At 39.0% G+C, this 21,611-nt stretch overlaps 10 non-coding genes across 10 annotated transcripts; 4 read left to right on the top strand and 6 right to left on the bottom strand.

Moving 5' to 3' along the window:
- Positions 1-21: 21 nt before the first annotated feature.
- Positions 22-92, bottom strand: trnag-gcc (transfer RNA glycine (anticodon GCC)). The gene has a single exon. It is a non-coding gene; the product is annotated as a tRNA-Gly (tRNA).
- A 399-nt stretch (positions 93-491) lies between these two features.
- Positions 492-607, top strand: LOC141307963 (U5 spliceosomal RNA). Its single transcript, XR_012346886.1, has one exon. It is a non-coding gene; the product is annotated as a U5 spliceosomal RNA (small nuclear RNA).
- Positions 608-1,287: 680 nt separating this feature from the next.
- trnad-guc (transfer RNA aspartic acid (anticodon GUC)) lies at positions 1,288-1,359 on the bottom strand. The gene has a single exon. It is a non-coding gene; the product is annotated as a tRNA-Asp (tRNA).
- Positions 1,360-1,928: 569 nt separating this feature from the next.
- trnag-gcc (transfer RNA glycine (anticodon GCC)) lies at positions 1,929-1,999 on the bottom strand. Its single transcript has one exon. It is a non-coding gene; the product is annotated as a tRNA-Gly (tRNA).
- A 399-nt stretch (positions 2,000-2,398) lies between these two features.
- Positions 2,399-2,514, top strand: LOC141307962 (U5 spliceosomal RNA). Its single transcript, XR_012346885.1, has one exon. It is a non-coding gene; the product is annotated as a U5 spliceosomal RNA (small nuclear RNA).
- A 680-nt stretch (positions 2,515-3,194) lies between these two features.
- Positions 3,195-3,266, bottom strand: trnad-guc (transfer RNA aspartic acid (anticodon GUC)). Its single transcript has one exon. It is a non-coding gene; the product is annotated as a tRNA-Asp (tRNA).
- Positions 3,267-3,835: 569 nt separating this feature from the next.
- trnag-gcc (transfer RNA glycine (anticodon GCC)) lies at positions 3,836-3,906 on the bottom strand. Its single transcript has one exon. It is a non-coding gene; the product is annotated as a tRNA-Gly (tRNA).
- A 399-nt stretch (positions 3,907-4,305) lies between these two features.
- LOC141307959 (U5 spliceosomal RNA) lies at positions 4,306-4,421 on the top strand. The gene has a single exon (XR_012346884.1). It is a non-coding gene; the product is annotated as a U5 spliceosomal RNA (small nuclear RNA).
- A 1,321-nt stretch (positions 4,422-5,742) lies between these two features.
- Positions 5,743-5,813, bottom strand: trnag-gcc (transfer RNA glycine (anticodon GCC)). Its single transcript has one exon. It is a non-coding gene; the product is annotated as a tRNA-Gly (tRNA).
- A 399-nt stretch (positions 5,814-6,212) lies between these two features.
- On the top strand, positions 6,213-6,328 carry LOC141307958 (U5 spliceosomal RNA). The gene has a single exon (XR_012346883.1). It is a non-coding gene; the product is annotated as a U5 spliceosomal RNA (small nuclear RNA).
- Positions 6,329-21,611: the final 15,283 nt, after the last annotated feature.

The following is a 21,611-nucleotide window of genomic DNA, read 5'->3' as shown; positions in this document are numbered from 1 at the left end:
TAATTAAAAGCACTCCGTTTCTGCATTGGCCGGGAATCGAACCCGGGTCTCCCGCGTGGCAGGCGAGAATTCTACCACTGAACCACCAATGCTCGGCTGTGAGAACTTCGGCCTTCACATTGCCCTGGATTTAGTAATGGTGCGTAACTGTTACACGTCAAATCCAGGTAAAGGGGGGTTGGGTCAATATGCAAAGTTTGGAGCTCCTTCTAGCAAATCAGGCTTGGCCTTCAAGGCTCATTTTAAAGAATCCCACACACATGCAAACACACACCCCTCACTTAAAAGAACTCTGTTCCTGCATTTGCCCGGGAATCAGAGCCAGGCCTCCTGTGTGGCAGGCGAGAATGGATGATGGAAGAGACTTTTTAACTTTTACTCCTCCCATTTGGAGTGAGGGGGAGACGAAAATCTTATCGGCACCCTAGATTACCCTTTGTGAGTATAGTGGTTTACCACAGGGAGCGCACATGCTCAAGCGCATGGGCACACAACTCGAGTTTCTCTTCATAGACGCATAAATCTTTCGCCTTTTACTAAAGATTTCCGTGGAGGGGAACCTTTCCGAGTGACCTGTATTTTTGGGTGCTCTGCTCACAGCAGAGCTGCACTGCAGTTTCAATAGCAGACTAAATCTGACCACACACCAATGTGCATTGGAGCAAAGCGTGCTTTCTCGTGGACCGTGTTTGCAGCCTTTGCTCTTCCTGTGTCGCAACTTCACATTTTTTTTCAGCCAGCATGGAAAGACAGCACTCTCATGACATGATGGGATCCAAACCTTGGGCTTCAGCTACTTTGGCCCTGTCAGTGACTTATGTACTTCCAGCATTCTTTTCTGCTCACAACAGAGCTGTATTGGAGTGTCAAGAGTAAAACTGGCCACCAGCCAATGGGCGGTGGAACGAAGCGCGCCTCACCACGTTCTGTACTTGCGGCCTTTGCGCTTTCTGCGTCGCAGCTCCAGATTTCTTTAGCCCGCATGGAAAGACAGCACTCTCTCGTACATGACGGGATACAGACAAAGATGGCTTCAGCTCCTTTTGCCCTATCAGTGACTTGTGCATTTCAAGCATTCTTTTCAGATGGCTAAAAGCTGGAGTCGGGAACTTGCGTTGGTGGTATAGTGGTGAGCATAGCTGTCTTCCAAGCAGTTGACCCGGGTTCGATTCCCGGCCAACGCATTTGTTTTGGCTCTGGCTGACGTTGAAGCAGAACTCCTTCTGTGACCTCTGTCAGCACCAAAATCTTTTGGATGAGTCGTTCAGCAGCAGCAAAGAGCTGGGTCTCCCCGTCGGGGAATCGAACCCCGGTCTTCCGCGTGACAGGCGGAGATACTGTCCACTATACTAACGAGGAGCTGTACCCGCTGTGCTTCGCCCCCAGCCGACTTGACTTCACCGACATCAGCATAAGGAGCCACTACTCCATGAAAAAAACAAATCAACCTGCCTTGATCTTATTGAGTCTCCCAATATCTTGAATTCTACACATTACAGGGGGTCCTCATTTGGACCACTTTACTATTATTACTATTTTTTTTTACTTTTCATAATGGGAACATGAAAAAAAGGATGGGAAATCATGTGGCAGTAACATCGCATTTACGTGGATCATATCGCCCACTGCTAGAATTCTACCACTGAACCACCAATGCTCGGAAAGGAGGGAGAACGTTTGGAATTAACACCGCATTTACGAGTATATTGCCCACTGCTAAACTTCGTCAACCTATAGATAAAGTGAACAAGTTTTATAGGCATTTGACGAATATAGACGGACTAATGAGTTTCTGAAAAGATTCGGCAGGGAACGGGGGTTGGTCGGTATGCAAAGGTTGGAGCTCCTTCAAGTAAATCAGGCTTCATTTTAAAGAACCTTACACACATGCAAGCACACACACAACTTAATTAAAAGCACTCCGTTTCTGCATTGGCCGGGAATCGAACCCGGGTCTCCCGCGTGGCAGGCGAGAATTCTACCACTGAACCACCAATGCTCGGCTGTGAGAACTTCGGCCTTCACATTGCCCTGGATTTAGTAATGGTGCGTAACTGTTACACGTCAAATCCAGGTAAAGGGGGGTTGGGTCAATATGCAAAGTTTGGAGCTCCTTCTAGCAAATCAGGCTTGGCCTTCAAGGCTCATTTTAAAGAATCCCACACACATGCAAACACACACCCCTCACTTAAAAGAACTCTGTTCCTGCATTTGCCCGGGAATCAGAGCCAGGCCTCCTGTGTGGCAGGCGAGAATGGATGATGGAAGAGACTTTTTAACTTTTACTCCTCCCATTTGGAGTGAGGGGGAGACGAAAATCTTATCGGCACCCTAGATTACCCTTTGTGAGTATAGTGGTTTACCACAGGGAGCGCACATGCTCAAGCGCATGGGCACACAACTCGAGTTTCTCTTCATAGACGCATAAATCTTTCGCCTTTTACTAAAGATTTCCGTGGAGGGGAACCTTTCCGAGTGACCTGTATTTTTGGGTGCTCTGCTCACAGCAGAGCTGCACTGCAGTTTCAATAGCAGACTAAATCTGACCACACACCAATGTGCATTGGAGCAAAGCGTGCTTTCTCGTGGACCGTGTTTGCAGCCTTTGCTCTTCCTGTGTCGCAACTTCACATTTTTTTTCAGCCAGCATGGAAAGACAGCACTCTCATGACATGATGGGATCCAAACCTTGGGCTTCAGCTACTTTGGCCCTGTCAGTGACTTATGTACTTCCAGCATTCTTTTCTGCTCACAACAGAGCTGTATTGGAGTGTCAAGAGTAAAACTGGCCACCAGCCAATGGGCGGTGGAACGAAGCGCGCCTCACCACGTTCTGTACTTGCGGCCTTTGCGCTTTCTGCGTCGCAGCTCCAGATTTCTTTAGCCCGCATGGAAAGACAGCACTCTCTCGTACATGACGGGATACAGACAAAGATGGCTTCAGCTCCTTTTGCCCTATCAGTGACTTGTGCATTTCAAGCATTCTTTTCAGATGGCTAAAAGCTGGAGTCGGGAACTTGCGTTGGTGGTATAGTGGTGAGCATAGCTGTCTTCCAAGCAGTTGACCCGGGTTCGATTCCCGGCCAACGCATTTGTTTTGGCTCTGGCTGACGTTGAAGCAGAACTCCTTCTGTGACCTCTGTCAGCACCAAAATCTTTTGGATGAGTCGTTCAGCAGCAGCAAAGAGCTGGGTCTCCCCGTCGGGGAATCGAACCCCGGTCTTCCGCGTGACAGGCGGAGATACTGTCCACTATACTAACGAGGAGCTGTACCCGCTGTGCTTCGCCCCCAGCCGACTTGACTTCACCGACATCAGCATAAGGAGCCACTACTCCATGAAAAAAACAAATCAACCTGCCTTGATCTTATTGAGTCTCCCAATATCTTGAATTCTACACATTACAGGGGGTCCTCATTTGGACCACTTTACTATTATTACTATTTTTTTTTACTTTTCATAATGGGAACATGAAAAAAAGGATGGGAAATCATGTGGCAGTAACATCGCATTTACGTGGATCATATCGCCCACTGCTAGAATTCTACCACTGAACCACCAATGCTCGGAAAGGAGGGAGAACGTTTGGAATTAACACCGCATTTACGAGTATATTGCCCACTGCTAAACTTCGTCAACCTATAGATAAAGTGAACAAGTTTTATAGGCATTTGACGAATATAGACGGACTAATGAGTTTCTGAAAAGATTCGGCAGGGAACGGGGGTTGGTCGGTATGCAAAGGTTGGAGCTCCTTCAAGTAAATCAGGCTTCATTTTAAAGAACCTTACACACATGCAAGCACACACACAACTTAATTAAAAGCACTCCGTTTCTGCATTGGCTGGGAATCGAACCCGGGTCTCCCGCGTGGCAGGCGAGAATTCTACCACTGAACCACCAATGCTCGGCTGTGAGAACTTCGGCCTTCACATTGCCCTGGATTTAGTAATGGTGCGTAACTGTTACACGTCAAATCCAGGTAAAGGGGGGTTGGGTCAATATGCAAAGTTTGGAGCTCCTTCTAGCAAATCAGGCTTGGCCTTCAAGGCTCATTTTAAAGAATCCCACACACATGCAAACACACACCCCTCACTTAAAAGAACTCTGTTCCTGCATTTGCCCGGGAATCAGAGCCAGGCCTCCTGTGTGGCAGGCGAGAATGGATGATGGAAGAGACTTTTTAACTTTTACTCCTCCCATTTGGAGTGAGGGGGAGACGAAAATCTTATCGGCACCCTAGATTACCCTTTGTGAGTATAGTGGTTTACCACAGGGAGCGCACATGCTCAAGCGCATGGGCACACAACTCGAGTTTCTCTTCATAGACGCATAAATCTTTCGCCTTTTACTAAAGATTTCCGTGGAGGGGAACCTTTCCGAGTGACCTGTATTTTTGGGTGCTCTGCTCACAGCAGAGCTGCACTGCAGTTTCAATAGCAGACTAAATCTGACCACACACCAATGTGCATTGGAGCAAAGCGTGCTTTCTCGTGGACCGTGTTTGCAGCCTTTGCTCTTCCTGTGTCGCAACTTCACATTTTTTTTCAGCCAGCATGGAAAGACAGCACTCTCATGACATGATGGGATCCAAACCTTGGGCTTCAGCTACTTTGGCCCTGTCAGTGACTTATGTACTTCCAGCATTCTTTTCTGCTCACAACAGAGCTGTATTGGAGTGTCAAGAGTAAAACTGGCCACCAGCCAATGGGCGGTGGAACGAAGCGCGCCTCACCACGTTCTGTACTTGCGGCCTTTGCGCTTTCTGCGTCGCAGCTCCAGATTTCTTTAGCCCGCATGGAAAGACAGCACTCTCTCGTACATGACGGGATACAGACAAAGATGGCTTCAGCTCCTTTTGCCCTATCAGTGACTTGTGCATTTCAAGCATTCTTTTCAGATGGCTAAAAGCTGGAGTCGGTAACTTGCGTTGGTGGTATAGTGGTGAGCATAGCTGTCTTCCAAGCAGTTGACCCGGGTTCGATTCCCGGCCAACGCATTTGTTTTGGCTCTGGCTGACGTTGAAGCAGAACTCCTTCTGTGACCTCTGTCAGCACCAAAATCTTTTGGATGAGTCGTTCAGCAGCAGCAAAGAGCTGGGTCTCCCCGTCGGGGAATCAAACCCCGGTCTTCCGCGTGACAGGCGGAGATACTGTCCACTATACTAACGAGGAGCTGTACCCGCTGTGCTTCGCCCCCAGCCGACTTGACTTCACCGACATCAGCATAAGGAGCCACTACTCCATGAAAAAAACAAATCAACCTGCCTTGATCTTATTGAGTCTCCCAATATCTTGAATTCTACACATTACAGGGGGTCCTCATTTGGACCACTTTACTATTATTACTATTTTTTTTTACTTTTCATAATGGGAACATGAAAAAAAGGATGGGAAATCATGTGGCAGTAACATCGCATTTACGTGGATCATATCGCCCACTGCTAGAATTCTACCACTGAACCACCAATGCTCGGAAAGGAGGGAGAACGTTTGGAATTAACACCGCATTTACGAGTATATTGCCCACTGCTAAACTTCGTCAACCTATAGATAAAGTGAACAAGTTTTATAGGCATTTGACGAATATAGACGGACTAATGAGTTTCTGAAAAGATTCGGCAGGGAACGGGGGTTGGTCGGTATGCAAAGGTTGGAGCTCCTTCAAGTAAATCAGGCTTCATTTTAAAGAACCTTACACACATGCAAGCACACACACAACTTAATTAAAAGCACTCCGTTTCTGCATTGGCCGGGAATCGAACCCGGGTCTCCCGCGTGGCAGGCGAGAATTCTACCACTGAACCACCAATGCTCGGCTGTGAGAACTTCGGCCTTCACATTGCCCTGGATTTAGTAATGGTGCGTAACTGTTACACGTCAAATCCAGGTAAAGGGGGGTTGGGTCAATATGCAAAGTTTGGAGCTCCTTCTAGCAAATCAGGCTTGGCCTTCAAGGCTCATTTTAAAGAATCCCACACACATGCAAACACACACCCCTCACTTAAAAGAACTCTGTTCCTGCATTTGCCCGGGAATCAGAGCCAGGCCTCCTGTGTGGCAGGCGAGAATGGATGATGGAAGAGACTTTTTAACTTTTACTCCTCCCATTTGGAGTGAGGGGGAGACGAAAATCTTATCGGCACCCTAGATTACCCTTTGTGAGTATAGTGGTTTACCACAGGGAGCGCACATGCTCAAGCGCATGGGCACACAACTCGAGTTTCTCTTCATAGACGCATAAATCTTTCGCCTTTTACTAAAGATTTCCGTGGAGGGGAACCTTTCCGAGTGACCTGTATTTTTGGGTGCTCTGCTCACAGCAGAGCTGCACTGCAGTTTCAATAGCAGACTAAATCTGACCACACACCAATGTGCATTGGAGCAAAGCGTGCTTTCTCGTGGACCGTGTTTGCAGCCTTTGCTCTTCCTGTGTCGCAACTTCACATTTTTTTTCAGCCAGCATGGAAAGACAGCACTCTCATGACATGATGGGATCCAAACCTTGGGCTTCAGCTACTTTGGCCCTGTCAGTGACTTATGTACTTCCAGCATTCTTTTCTGCTCACAACAGAGCTGTATTGGAGTGTCAAGAGTAAAACTGGCCACCAGCCAATGGGCGGTGGAACGAAGCGCGCCTCACCACGTTCTGTACTTGCGGCCTTTGCGCTTTCTGCGTCGCAGCTCCAGATTTCTTTAGCCCGCATGGAAAGACAGCACTCTCTCGTACATGACGGGATACAGACAAAGATGGCTTCAGCTCCTTTTGCCCTATCAGTGACTTGTGCATTTCAAGCATTCTTTTCAGATGGCTAAAAGCTGGAGTCAGGAACTTGCGTTGGTGGTATAGTGGTGAGCATAGCTGTCTTCCAAGCAGTTGACCCGGGTTCGATTCCCGGCCAATGCATTTGTTTTGGCTCTGGCTGACGTTGAAGCAGAACTCCTTCTGTGACCTCTGTCAGCACCAAAATCTTTTGGATGAGTCGTTCAGCAGCAGCAAAGAGCTGGGTCTCCCCGTCGGGGAATCGAACCCCGGTCTTCCGCGTGACAGGCGGAGATACTGTCCACTATACTAACTAGGAGCTGTACCCGCTGTGCTTCGCCCCCAGCCGACTTGACTTCACCGACATCAGCATAAGGAGCCACTACTCCATGAAAAAAACAAATCAACCTGCCTTGATCTTATTGAGTCTCCCAATATCTTGAATGCTACACATTACAGGGGGTCCTCATTTGGACCACTTTACTATTATTACTATTTTTTTTTACTTTTCATAATGGGAACATGAAAAAAAGGATGGGAAATCTTGTGGCAGTAACATCGCATTTACGTGGATCATATCGCCCACTGCTAGAATTTGTTTTGCGGTGCTCAATTTCCTACACCTTCTACCTTATTTTGTTTATTCTCAGGTTAGGTAAAGATAGTCGAATCTGTCCTATCGTATAAGTAATTTTCATACTCACACCATAGGCTTCAGAAGACTCCTCCGTGGTCTGTTCAGTTCAAGTCTATCAATCAGAGTCTCTTGGCAGGCAGGCTTCTTGGTTATAATAAAGTATAATTTTATTGTCTATAGGTTATATAATTTACATACAAATACTAATATATAAAATAAAGAAATACAAAAGAAAATAAATTGCTATCTTAGTTGTTCGAAGGCTTCAATGGCAGGTTGTCATGGCAGGTCGTCTGGCACCGGAGAAGCTGTTGCAGAACCAGCATCTGATGTCCTCTTCGTACTTCAGCCTTTTATACCCAGCAGGTGCATTCCAATGTCCTGAGATACCATGAGTTTTTGGAAATCCCCTAAGAAAGTACCTATATAACCTCTCTACATCTTCGCATTCTATCTTCTCCGGATTCTTCTCCTCTGCTTCACTCTACGCCTGTCTACTACAGAACACTCGACGGTAACATTTGAATTCCTCTTGGTCATTCTTTTTAGCAAAGCTCTTTCTAATACATGTTTATTTCCTAGCTATGTTCTTGCTAGTACATGCCACAAACCTTTTCTTAATAAATGCTTTAAAACAACAAGTATGGTGTTTTACTTAATAAACTACTTTCAATAAAACGTATACAATACAAGTGTGCGGTGTCTTTCTTAATAAACTACTTTCAATAAAACGTATACAATACAAGTGTTCGGTGTCTTTCTTAATGAAGCTAACACAATACAAGTGTTGTATAGAAGAAAAGGACATACTTGCAACAGGAAAATTGCATATTTCATTAACACCCCAGTCTTGCAAGTTTGTCCTGCATCTTGAAACCCATGTATGGCATGTAACATTTCTTATTCTTGACACATTTGCTTAGTCTAGTATACACTTGTCTCGACTCCGTAACAACGTTCATTCGGAATATGTTCATATATTGATCCACCCAGGGTCATTTGTTCTTAGGCCATATAATTTTACATTCTATAATTTTTCCACTCACAATATCACCAGTTGGCCAAATTTTTTGTCTCATCAATTTCCCATCAGTAATTTCATGATAACATGCTCCAATCAATTGTCCCTTAGAGTCTTCACAAATAAACGTGCGGCTCCTTCCATTAATCAGACATGTTCTACAAATGTCAACCAATGGAATTCTGGATCTAGGTACAAATACCGTCCCAGTGGCCGTCTACGTCATTTTGAAGCTCTGTCGAGACGTTTGTGTCTAGCAACTCCCTCAATGTTTTCATTTATGAAATAAACACTTCATCAAATTTCACTACTCTGTTAACATCATTGGTGTACTTGCCATGCAACTCATGCACTAAAAGCAAGTCATCATTTAGCCAACTTTTGTGAGCACTTAAGTCATTGTACCAGTATCTGGCCTCTGGGTGGAGCAACTTCAGTTTACTCTTGCATTGTTTAAATACATCTGTACTCAGGCATGTGATCAACTCGTGTGATCTTACCCAGTATTCCATTGTTACATCATCATCATTAAACCAGGCTATCACTTTACATCTTTTAAAGCAATTGTTACACAGATCTCCCATAACAAATCTAGTCTTCTGAATAAATAACATCTGATGATAACACATGCATTCATCTTCTCTAACAGCAATACAGTAGTTCGGATTTCGTGACAACAGTTGACCTTGCAGTTCTTTTAAACTCCTATAAAATATATTACAATTCAAAGTATCGCTATACATACTTTACTTATTTCTTTTATTCTTAGTTACAATGTTCAGTTGTTGCTAATGAACAGCATTATTCTTTCTTAGACAGAATAAATATATAATTACCATTTGGTCGAAATGATCAAGTCGTTCTAAGACAGACTCTGCAGTCATCATTCTGTTATGTGCCATATATTCTCTTCGTGTTGGCAAATTAAGTCTTGGTGTGTCCTTAAGTCTTGAAGTGTTCTGTCTTTATGTTACTAGACGTATGAGGTCTTATAGGATCTAGGTTTGACAACACCCACTTTATCAGGTGCATGAATAGTTGAATGTAAATTAGTGTCGGGGTTACTTTACACCCTTTTTATACCTTTTCATTAAACTACAGATTCTGAAACAAATCATTCTTATCAGTTTTCTCCCAAATGATTAAAACCAACAGTCCAATTATTGTGATTAATACCACATGAAAATTACTCATGATCCACTTCAAATTTCTATAGGTACTTTTTGACATTCCTCCAAGAAATAAAAAGTTCCTTTTTACTTCGTATTTGTATTTTTTATTTTTATTTTTAGAGACCTTACTCTCTTAAATTCCCCTTCTGTACCTTTAGTTTTCTCTGGGTTACTACTTTCTTTAAAATAATGTTTTTTAGCCACTATGAAATATATGAAATGGGGGCTTGCAATCTGCATATATCTGCATATATCAGAGTTAATGGTCTTGGATAGCAACCTACTAATTCTCTGATTCATTTTATTTCTGTTACTATCTTTTGTTTGCCCATCACACAATTCCAGTTTCTTTTATATCATAACAATATCTCACCATCCAAAATAGTTTCAGATGAACTAATCCTTTGTTATGTCCAAATCACCTCTGAAACTTCTTATCAGTTTATAAGCCATATTTGTCTCATCTTCTTTCCTATAGTATTCTGGAATCTCTTCAGGAATTATATGTATTTATTTGTTTATCGTTCTTATCTCTTATTCTAACTATAGGCATTGGATATTCCTTCCCTAACTTCTTGTTGTCATACTGTACTCTAGCTCGATAATTTCCTACTGTGGATCATTTTATTGGACCCTTAATTTTAATTGGAATTATCTTTCCATACCCACTCATTGCTACTTCTTGCAGCAAATCAAACAGCCTAAACTGTATTATAATCTGATCAGTCATCGTGTTATTCTTCATTATCAGATTTCTCCACAACAGTGGTTGCTTTAACGTTGTTTAAATTTTTACTCCTTAACTTTTAACTCCATCTCTATGTGAGAATATTATCCAATAACTGCCTTTGGCTTTTGCCCTTATTCCTGCTCTGTGACTATAACTCTCATCACCTCTGCACTGCCCTGCCCATATACAGCTGATCTAATATATCTCTCTGACCGTGCAAGCTTGGTTTTTAAATCTCTTATTTAATATTTCTAGTACTTTAAAATGCCACATCACATGTAATTTCCAATCAATATCTAGTCTTGGTTCATTCATTTAAATTATCATCAGGGCATTTCTCCCAGTATTTATCTGTTATAATCTGGTATAACTGATCTGATAAAATGTTCTTTTCTCTTAATTACTTATAATATCCTAGAGTTACTTTAACTTCTCTAGTGGATTCACCATACCCTCCTAGACCGGGAAATGGATTTCTTAACTTTTGCAAACTTTCATATAATGTATATATTTTCGTTTGTAAACAGCTCTTTACACTCTAATGTTTTTCATTTATCTTTTCTTGCTATTATTCATCTAAGGGTAACATTTTATGATGTTCTATGTTAACCCCTTCTTTTTCTGACTTTTCAAGTGAATTTATTTGCTTATCACTAAGGTTGTCAATTTCATAGTCTGGGTAAGTGGTACCTTATCCCTGTATCTTGATCCAGTACAGTCAAATTTGTTCTGCTTTTTGCCAAATTCCAAAATACTATAAGTATAGCTATAGTTATCATTGTTACTACAAAGTTTGGTTTTCTTAAGCAGACCTTTTTCCCTTTTCACACTATTCTGCTATATTTCCCTCTGCTCGTCCATTTTGTTTCAGTTCCCGTTATCTTGTATCATACAACAGAAAATGGAGTGCTCTGGAATCTCCCTTAGTCATTAATCATTCGTTTCCTCACATTCCAGCACTTGCTTCTTGATCTGAATCTTCAACTCTGAAGTTGTTTTGTGTGTTAGAAGACTTTTCTCTTTTGACTGGGCTTTCTTCCCCTTCTAAAAGTCTGATCAACACTCAAAACATTCTGTTATTTGTTCCCCTTCTTTGGGGGTTATTTCCAATTCATTATTTAATTGATGAATTGTATACTTACGGTGCCAGACGACCAGACCACTGCCAGTAAATATTCGTTGTTCGCTCACTGCCTCTTTTTCTTGCTCTGCCATTTACTCAGACTCTAGTTTAGCGTTGAATTCTATTCTTCATTTTTCACTAAACATAGTTTCTCTTAACTTTGGTCCATCCAGAGACATACTATTATTGCTTCCATAACTTACTAATGTCTGTCTTTCACATTTGTACACTAGAGTAAAGCTGCTCTGTTTCTTTTTATGCATGTCACTGCATTTACATTGCACTCTAGAAACAGGGTTATTTTTCTTTCTCTTTGATTTCTTTTCCAAGAACTTACTTAGTTAAAATTAAATTTTTTTTACTCCAAAATCCATTTTCAGATGGCTCTATTGTTTGATTGCTATCCTACTCTTCTCACTATCTTATCCATTTTTAGTGTTAAACTTCTAAAAAGGATAAGCTGACTTCTTATTGTCTAACTTTATTATTATTATTAGACATTATCTCTAACTTGACACTTTATTGTTTTTCTTTCTTTGATTTTCTAAGTCACTGTAATACAAGGCTTCGTCCACATATTCATTCCATCTCACATAATTTTGATTTGATCTATAATAAGTATAATTATATACTTCACTTGCATACTGCGATCTTCTAACCCCCTTTGAATGAACTAAGTAGCGTAATTACATTTACACGGTTGAGGTCTAAACCAACTAGTTGTCTATTCTTCTAATGCTGTTATAATCACATTTGCAGATGCCTCTTTTAAGGATTTTGCCCAAATCCGACTTGAAAATTCATCTACTGCTATCAGCATGTATTTATTTCCTGACCTTGATTTAGGATTTAAAGGTCCAGCTATATCTGATGACCATTCTTGACTAACTCTTTCTGGTGTAATTTTACCATAGTCATTTCTTATAGCTTCATTGTATCTTCTTTGCATACAATTTTTACATTTTAGTCTTATTTGTCTATACAGTATTTTTCCTCTAATTGGCAATAGTTATATAATTGTCAGATAAAACTTTACCTATTTAGGTTTACACTGGGACTTTTCATGTATTTTTCATGTATATGTATTTTCTAAACAGTGTTATTCTTGTTTTCTCTGACTACAATTCTTCTTCTTAATTTTGCTAACTTGTCTACCTCTCAGTTTCCTTGAGCTACTTCTGTGTCATCTGAGGAATGCATAGTTTGATGAATAACTATCGGATCTAACTCTCTTATTAGATCATAAATTTCCTTCTATTTCACTATGTTCAACAGGTTTTCCACTAAATTTTCCCTATATGTCTACGTTCTCATTTATTCTTGTTTTAACATATTTGCTATCTTTTATAAGAATAATCTAAGCTTTTATTAGCTTATTTTAATCTTACACAAGCTTTTAATAAAGCTATTACCTCTACAATTTGAGTTATTCCGAGGACACAGCTCTCGTCTCTTAACTTTTCTCCTTTCTTTACTTGTATGATAAATGTCCAATGAGCTATATTAGCGTCCACGAGAGTTTTTGACCCATCTGTGTACACTGTTATTCCTTTAAATACGTTTACTTTCATTTTCTGACATTTTTCTCTACCTCTATTTTATCTTTAAGTTTGAACCTAACCAATCACTGTCATCACAAATTCTGGGCTTTCGGATCTTTTATTTTTCATTAAATGTCCCATTATTGCTTCATCTATATTAAGTATTATCTTCTGTCCTTATGTAAGATCTTAACATTCTGCATATCTCTTACTAATTGCTGCTAGTTTCTTCTTATAGGTAAAAACTTTTCTTTGGATTTTTCCAGCTTTCATTTCTTTTACGAATTGGTATTTGTAATTACTTCTTTATTTATATATATATATTTTTTTAAATGATAACCAGTTAAATCGCAATCTGAGTTTACTTTTTAAGCCTTCTCATATTTTCATCCTTTCTTCCTTGACCTAAACTTAGAATTGCGTCTTTTAAGTTTTGTAGCATTTTCTCTGCTTTTTCAGTCCAACCTAATTTACTACCTTTCATTGTAGCATATTGGTTAAGCTTTTTACTAAGCTTAAGAATTATATCCCTTACATAATTCATAAGTCCCATCATTTGTTGTACTTTTTTAACCCTTTCTAAAGTTTTTAGATTTGTACTTCACTTTTTTATTCTTTGTGTAATTTCTCTATTCTCTGCTGATATCCAAAATCCTAAAAATTCACCCTTATCTGTCATTACTTTCTTAATGTTCGGTTTCAATCCTGCCTCCGCTTGGCGATTCACCACTTTCTTTACAGTTTTTACAAGTTTTTCCATTGTTATCAATGATTAATATATCACCACCATAAATCTCTAATTGCTTTAGTATTTCCTTATGAATAGTTTAGTAACTTCATTACGGTTTACATATTACTAAGTTTGTTGCAATTGTTTAAATACATAATGTGTATTTAAAGTAAAAACAATTTTTTTTCTGACTCTTTTCTGCTAATGGAATAAACCAAAAGCCATTCGCTAAATCTAGCTTTAGTTAGAAATCTTCAATTTTTAACCTTTTAACTGTGTCTCTAGCATTACTTACATAACGTCTATCTGGTTTCATTACTTTGTTTAATGCTTTACGATCTGTAACTAGTACGTTTTGTCTAGTTTTGGTACTAATTGTATGGGACTATTTTTTATCGCAGACTTAACTTCTTTAAGTACTCCCTGTTCTACTAGCTCTTCTATTGTTTGATTTAATTCTTCTTTGGCCATTTTAATTTATTGGATATTGCAATAAAGGCTTATGTATTCCACCTATTATTTCATGCGCCTATTCATCACTTATTTTTCCACAATCATTTTTATATTTTCTATACGGAGCTTTTCTCATGAATTGTATTAGTTCATTTTTCGCTTCTTCTGATCCTATCATTTTGTTTCATATTCTATTTACTGTGTTCGATATCTACATTTTTTAATCTCAGGACCTTTTTTAGATTTCTAGCAGCTAATAAGTTTTCTATACCTTTTAACATCTTAATGCCGAATTTATCTCCTATTTGTTTCTTTTTTATATTTCTATTATAAGCTTGAATTAAAATACTATCTGTAAATTGTATTGGCTCTGTTATAGTGGTCACATCTGCTCCTGTATCCAAAAATACTCTCCTTCTAAATCAACAAATAAATGTTCTTCATATGCTATTACTCTCTGGTCATAAATGTTCCGTTTTAACAGACCAAATGTCCTTCATTGTGGTACTTTTTGTTTTTTCTCTATTACTCCTGTTTCATTCCCTACATTTGACTGCTTATCTTTCTAGACTACTGTTGTTGTTCTGTTTAAGATGAGAAATCTACTACCTGAACACACATTAAATTTGATTTTTCTGCTTTACGCTTTTTGAATCACATGGTTTCTTTCTTCTAGAGTAATTTTTCTCCATCTATTTTCTGGAATATAACTTGATTTTTCCAAGATTACTTCCTATATAATTTTTTCCTATTCTTGTATTATTTTTCTCACCTTTATTTATTTATTTTTTTTCTTTGTCTAATTTGAAAATGAGTATTATATGTTTTCCCTTCACTCACTTTTGTATTCTGCTTTTTCAACAGATTAACTTTTTGTTGTTTTTGCCTAAGCATATTTTGGGATTCTTCTTTTCACTATTCTTACATGGTGATAACTCAGATCAAATTAGCTAGTCTCTCTTCTATTTATTTCTTAGCTACAGTATTCTAAAATTGCTATTAACTTATATCCGCCTGGAATATTTCATCCTACATCTCTTAATAACCTTACTTTATCTGTCATAGGTATCTCTTCTTCTATCGATAACCATACACTTAACAATGGAACTTGATCTTTAGACGCATTTATTAACATTTCCTTCCATTGCGTATATTTGTCCTCTGTTCCGGTTAAATTCCTCACCCTCTCTCTATAGCTGTTGCTGAAATTGCATGACCTGTACATGTATGGACTAAAGCGAGCTATAGCTCCGCAACCTAAATTTGCATTCTCTGCCGCTTTTATAATCCGATCTGTATAAGCATTATGATTTTCTCCTGCCTTTTTAGATCCTATTTGCTTTCTAACTGCCTCCGTTAACTACAGTTCTAATAACTTTGCCTGTATATCATTTTACTCCTCTCTACTCTGTTGTGGAGTTGTAAATTCTAATCGCTTCGCTGGAGTCTCCCACATTCCGATTTCTAGTTTTGCTATAGCCTGCCGACCCCTCACAGTATTCAACTCCCTCTTTATTTGCCTTAGTTCTGCGTTTAACCTTTTTATCTCTCTAACTATTTTCTGTTAATTTCAAACCCTTTTGGCATATAATTTGTTTTCCTATTTTTGACCATTCATTTTACCACGCTTATATTAGTGGCATAAGGTGACTGGCTTGCTGTTCGCATTTGCCTGTAAGTTAAATTATTTTCAGGAACAATCTTCCTAACCCATTTTCCTCTTAAATCTCTTCCTTTCTTATTGCTAGTGGGATTTTAATACTTAGTTACTTTAATTTCTATTTCTGGTCATTCACTTTAAATTTATTAATTTTCTTAATTGCAATCCACCTCCTTTTTTCTAATGTAGTCTTGTATCTTATCATATTCCTAACTCTATTTCACTACTTTTACTTTCTTTAGTTAGTGTTGACTAATAAGAGTCTTTTTCTTTTCTTCTTTACTACTCATTTCTATTTCTTACTGATTTTTTGGAGCTCCCTTCTGTCTCTCTGTGGCAGAAACAGCCGTTCAGGGGTTTTTATTGCTCCCTTTCTCTCAATGTAAGTTTGTTTTTAGTTTTCTCTATTCTTGTTGTTCATTAACAGTCTTATTTTATCAATTGCCTTTCTAGTCTACTTATTTTTCTAGTTAGCATTCCTTTATCATTGCTATTCCAAAATGTCTAAACTGTCCTATCCTTATTAAGGTTAAATTTATAATTTTAACTTCTCTACTGATTGCAGTTTCAATCAAGGACGACATTGTTGTTTTATTTTTTAATTTTGAGCGTTTTATATTACGCAACTTCGCCATGCAGTCTGTCATTACGGCATGCACTACAAAATCCTAGTAAGGCGATCCAGTCGTAATTCTAAAGGATCCTGGGCTCTGCATACCTAACTATTTTTGTGTACTTCTCTTAATGCTTGTTCTTCTAGCAGTCTAGAAACGGCACTTATCTGTACGGGTTCTTTTTCAATAACCACAATTCCTCCTCTCGATTTTCTTCTTCAGTTTTTAAGCTAATTATTTCCTTATCTTCTTTTTTACTACTCTCCATTTTTACTTGCTCTCTTAGCACTGTATTATACTCTATTATTACTATGTTATTTCCTATTGAATAAAAATTCAATATAATTAAAACTGAGAATCACTATCTCATTTTTCTTAAACTTTACAGTTTTTAATGTCTCTGGATGGTTACCAAATTATCCCAAATCGTTTTTTCTTCTTTAAACCAACATTCTCTTCTTTTACGGCACTACTCTAACATACGCGTATTTAAGAATCTTTAGTCCTGCATACTTGTATGTTTCGGGGCCTCACCATCATTTAGTGGAGCGTCCCCCACTTGACAGTTTTATAGCCCCTTCTAAGTTTCACAAAAACTTAGCTAATCTCAGGAAGCGCTTTCCCTTCAGAGATTTTTAGTTTTGTGCGCGCACACAACCCTTTATGGGTCGTATAAATAACTCGTTTTGAATTATTTTTAGTTTTCGAGTTTCCTATAGGTTTTCCTTACCTATTAAACTCTATATTTTCGTGCCTAAATCGTATTAGCTGAGTTGAGCAAGTGATCATTGATCCTGGCCAGAAATCAATGGTCAATATGCCCCCCCAACACGTTGGGCGCCATGTTTTGCGGTGCTCAATTTCCTACACCTTCTACCTTATTTTGTTTATTCTCAGGTTAGGTAAAGATAGTCGAATCTGTCCTATCGTATAAGTAATTTTCATACTCACACCATAGGCTTCAGAAGACTCCTCCGTGGTCTGTTCAGTTCAAGTCTATCAATCAGAGTCTCTTGGCAGGCAGGCTTCTTGGTTATAATAAAGTATAATTTTATTGTCTATAGGTTATATAATTTACATACAAATACTAATATATAAAATAAAGAAATACAAAAGAAAATAAATTGCTATCTTAGTTGTTCGAAGGCTTCAATGGCAGGTCGTCATGGCAGGTCGTCTGGCACCGGAGAAGCTGTTGCAGAACCAGCATCTGATGTCCTCTTCGTACTTCAGCCTTTTATACCCAGCAGGTGCATTCCAATGTCCTGAGATACCATGAGTTTTTGGAAATCCCCTAAGAAAGTACCTATATAACCTCTCTACATCTTCGCATTCTATCTTCTCCGGATTCTTCTCCTCTGCTTCACTCTACGCCTGTCTACTACAGAACACTCGACGGTAACATTTGAATTCCTCTTGGTCATTCTTTTTAGCAAAGCTCTTTCTAATACATGTTTATTTCCTAGCTATGTTCTTGCTAGTACATGCCACAAACCTTTTCTTAATAAATGCTTTAAAACAACAAGTATGGTGTTTTACTTAATAAACTACTTTCAATAAAACGTATACAATACAAGTGTGCGGTGTCTTTCTTAATAAACTACTTTCAATAAAACGTATACAATACAAGTGTTCGGTGTCTTTCTTAATGAAGCTAACACAATACAAGTGTTGTATAGAAGAAAAGGACATACTTGCAACAGGAAAATTGCATATTTCATTAACAAATTCTACCACTGAACCACCAATGCTCGGAAAGGAGGGAGAACGTTTGGAATTAACACCGCATTTACGAGTATATTGCCCACTGCTAAACTTCGTCAACCTATAGATAAAGTTTTATAGGCATTTGACGAATATAGACGGACTAATGAGTTTCTGAAAAGATTCGGCAGGGAACGGGGGTTGGTCGGTATGCAAAGGTTGGAGCTCCTTCAAGTAAATCAGGCTTCATTTTAAAGAACCTTACACACATGCATGCAAACACACACACAACTTAATTACAGTAAAAGAACTTGAAATTTCAGAATTTGAAAACGCAGCACTCAGGTGTGCTATAAAAGGCAGCAGGTGAGTTCACCTGTATTCATCAAAAATGATGTGGATGAAATCTTATGGCCTGATCCAGCCAGACGGAAAGATGAGGAATAGTTACAGTATTTGTGTTGCTTTTTTTTTCAGAGTCAAACTGTATGTACTTCATGCAGTAATTTTTATTTGTCTACAGATTTTATTTGTTTCAATGATTTCATTGTTTGTTGATTACTGTAACTGATTATGGTAAGAAATACTGTATTTCTTGAATTGAAATAAATACTTGAAATATTCAGTCTGCAGCATCAGTGTTGTGCAGTGCTTGGTAAGTTTATAGTAGGCCTATTTGTGTACATTCTCCCTATATCTCAAACTAATCATGATGAATGTTGTGGGTTTGTCACTATTTTGTTTTGCCATCGAAATGATCCCTTACATAACAATGTCTGCCCAAAAATCTAGCACATGCTATTTCCTAAAATTAGTTTTTTTTACAAATGTGTTTTTTATTTATCACAGCAGTGTGAAACTGTCTGCAATAGTGTCTGATCATTGAGGACTGTGTTGGTTAAATGAAAACTAATAGCATTTTCACAAATATTTGTATATGTTTTGACTGAAATGTGTATGTTTTGACTGAAGTGTGTCATTTTGCAAACAATCTAGGAATTCTGCAAATTGAGTGTGGTATTTGGATAATTGTGATTATATTTTGAAAAAAAGAACCCGGTTTTCAAAATTGTGTGTAAACAATTGAAAAAAAACTGTAATAAGCATAATATATTGTATTAATATGTATTACAAATACTGAAAAGAGAAACGCACAATGTATGAAATTGTGACCATGTTTATTCATGTCAACTATAAATATACAGAGCAGAAACCAATTTGGATTAAAAAAAAAACGAATGGACAAAAAAGTATTCAATTTGATGTATGCAAAATATAAGTGTAGTTAGAACGATTGATAAATTACAAATTATTTACAAATGTACTAAAATAAATAGTGCAAATATTTTTACAAGAATTATTAAAAAAATTCCATTAAATTGATTAAAAAATTAAGTATTATAATTATTTACATGTATTATTAGAGCTGATATTAATTTGTTAGAGTGTGGTACTCTTCAAAACATGGAGTGGCACACAATGGAGTGTTGCATGGCACACTCATGTACTTTGTGAGGTGCCTCTTCTGAGAGCTGTAGAAGCAGAAATTGCAGTGCTGCCTAGTCCTGTTGCCTAGGGCAGTGGTCTGTGGGACTTCAGCATGAAAATGTGGCTGTTAAGCACAGCAGTGTCAAGCAGATAAAAGAAGATCTTCTCATACCACTTTCTTGTTTTCCTGACACACTCAAGAAAGCCTTTTACCATGCCAGCCCTGTCGACTGCCCCCATCTTTTTGTTGTATTCTAGGACACAATGAGGCTTGACCTTCCTCTCTCCAGTGACATGGTCAACTTTTCCTGTGGCTGACATCTTGGAGGAGTGTGCCGTGGTAAGCGTAAGAACATCTCTCTTATCATGCCATTTTTCCAACAGCTGTGTTCTGTTCTGTCTGCACTCAACTTGCCCTTTTGTAATTTTTCCAGTGAAAACCTGCATTCCTACCCTGTTGGCTCCCACAGTTCCACAGGCCCCTTTGCTGTGAGAGAGGAGCTGCTGAAACAGTGATGGACTGATGTACCAGTTGTCCACATAGAGGATGTGGCCCTTTCCTAGAAAAGGTGGAAGTAGGGTCATTACAACCGAACCAGAAATGCCTAACCCCTCATAGTGGCAGATGTCGGTAGTGGATCCGGTATAAATGACCATGTCTTGCACATATCCGGTCAGCACATCACACAAGACAAAAAACTTCACTCCAAATCGGTTTCTTTTCGTAGAGATGTACTGACAGAAGGCCAGCCTTCCTTTCCATTTCATCAGTGATTTGTCCACGCAGAGATCTTTATATGGGACAAAAACATGACAAGAGGAGGTAACTGCAGTAAATATGTGTCTTATTTTGTGCAGTGGTTCCTGCTGACTAGCTGTTGCATTGTTGGAGAAATGCAGACAACGGAGGAGCAGGAGGAAGCGGTCCTGTGAAAACAGTGTTCCAACGAAAGGGGTCTGCAGTAACGGGTCGGTGCTCCAGTAATGCTGGAGAGATGGTTTTCTGATAACTCCTATCAGAGGAGCTGCCACCAGGAACAAGTACATTTCTTTGATGGTAGTTGACACCCACCTTGCCATCTTTCCCAACACCCCTGGTGCCACCTTCTCCTGGAGTTCTGAGGCATACCAATTTGTTTCCTCCACAATTTCTCCAACAAGCTCTTCTGTAAAAAACAGCTTGAAGCACTGTGGCAGAAGCAGGAGGGGTTTGCAATCCAGACTTCGAGCTGTCAAAGGTGACAACTGGTCCAGGAGGGGTAAAGTTGCTGGTAGCTGTCCAGGTAGAGCTTACCTGCTCTGCTAATTTGGATGTCTCTCCCATGATAGATGTTCTATAAGGCAAGGTGAGAGCCGCATTTGAGCTGCAATTCAGAGAATCGAATCTTACAATGCCTCAATTCATCCACTTCTCCTGAAATACATGAAAATAACAGGCTGGTGAACTGGGAGGAAAATAGAATAAACTTTATAGTTACCTACACAATGTGTGTCTGATATAAATAAAACAATTTATAATTGAAAGTAATTGAATAGATTGTTATTGCCGTTTCCATTGACAGTGTGTATTTTACGAACTATAAATGTATGGTTTTGCTACTACTTATGTAAATTTAAATGTCTAAAACTTAAAATAAACAGTATGTGGTTGAAAACACTGAACAGTCATGGCACTGAGCACATCTGTCTCTGGATCGGTGCAAGCCAACGCGAGAAAGCAGATTTAAATTCAGCAGCTGATCATGTGACGCACTGAACATTCGAATCACACTGGTGGTGTTCTTTTTAAATGACAAAATGTATTCTCATAGCTTCATAAAATGACGGTTGAACCACTGATGTGGACAATTGGACAATTTTGTTGATGTTCTTCGTACATTTTGGGGCCTTAAACATGGTATAACCCTTGCTATCCATGGAGATGCAAAAAGCAACTGTCTACAAAGTTCTACCAATGAGCAACACCTTTGATATTCA

The sequence above is a fragment of the Garra rufa genome, unplaced genomic scaffold (assembly GCF_049309525.1).
Source record: "Garra rufa unplaced genomic scaffold, GarRuf1.0 hap1_unplaced_002, whole genome shotgun sequence".
Classification (NCBI taxonomy): domain Eukaryota; kingdom Metazoa; phylum Chordata; class Actinopteri; order Cypriniformes; family Cyprinidae; genus Garra; species Garra rufa.
This window is presented reverse-complemented; position numbering and strand designations above follow the sequence as displayed.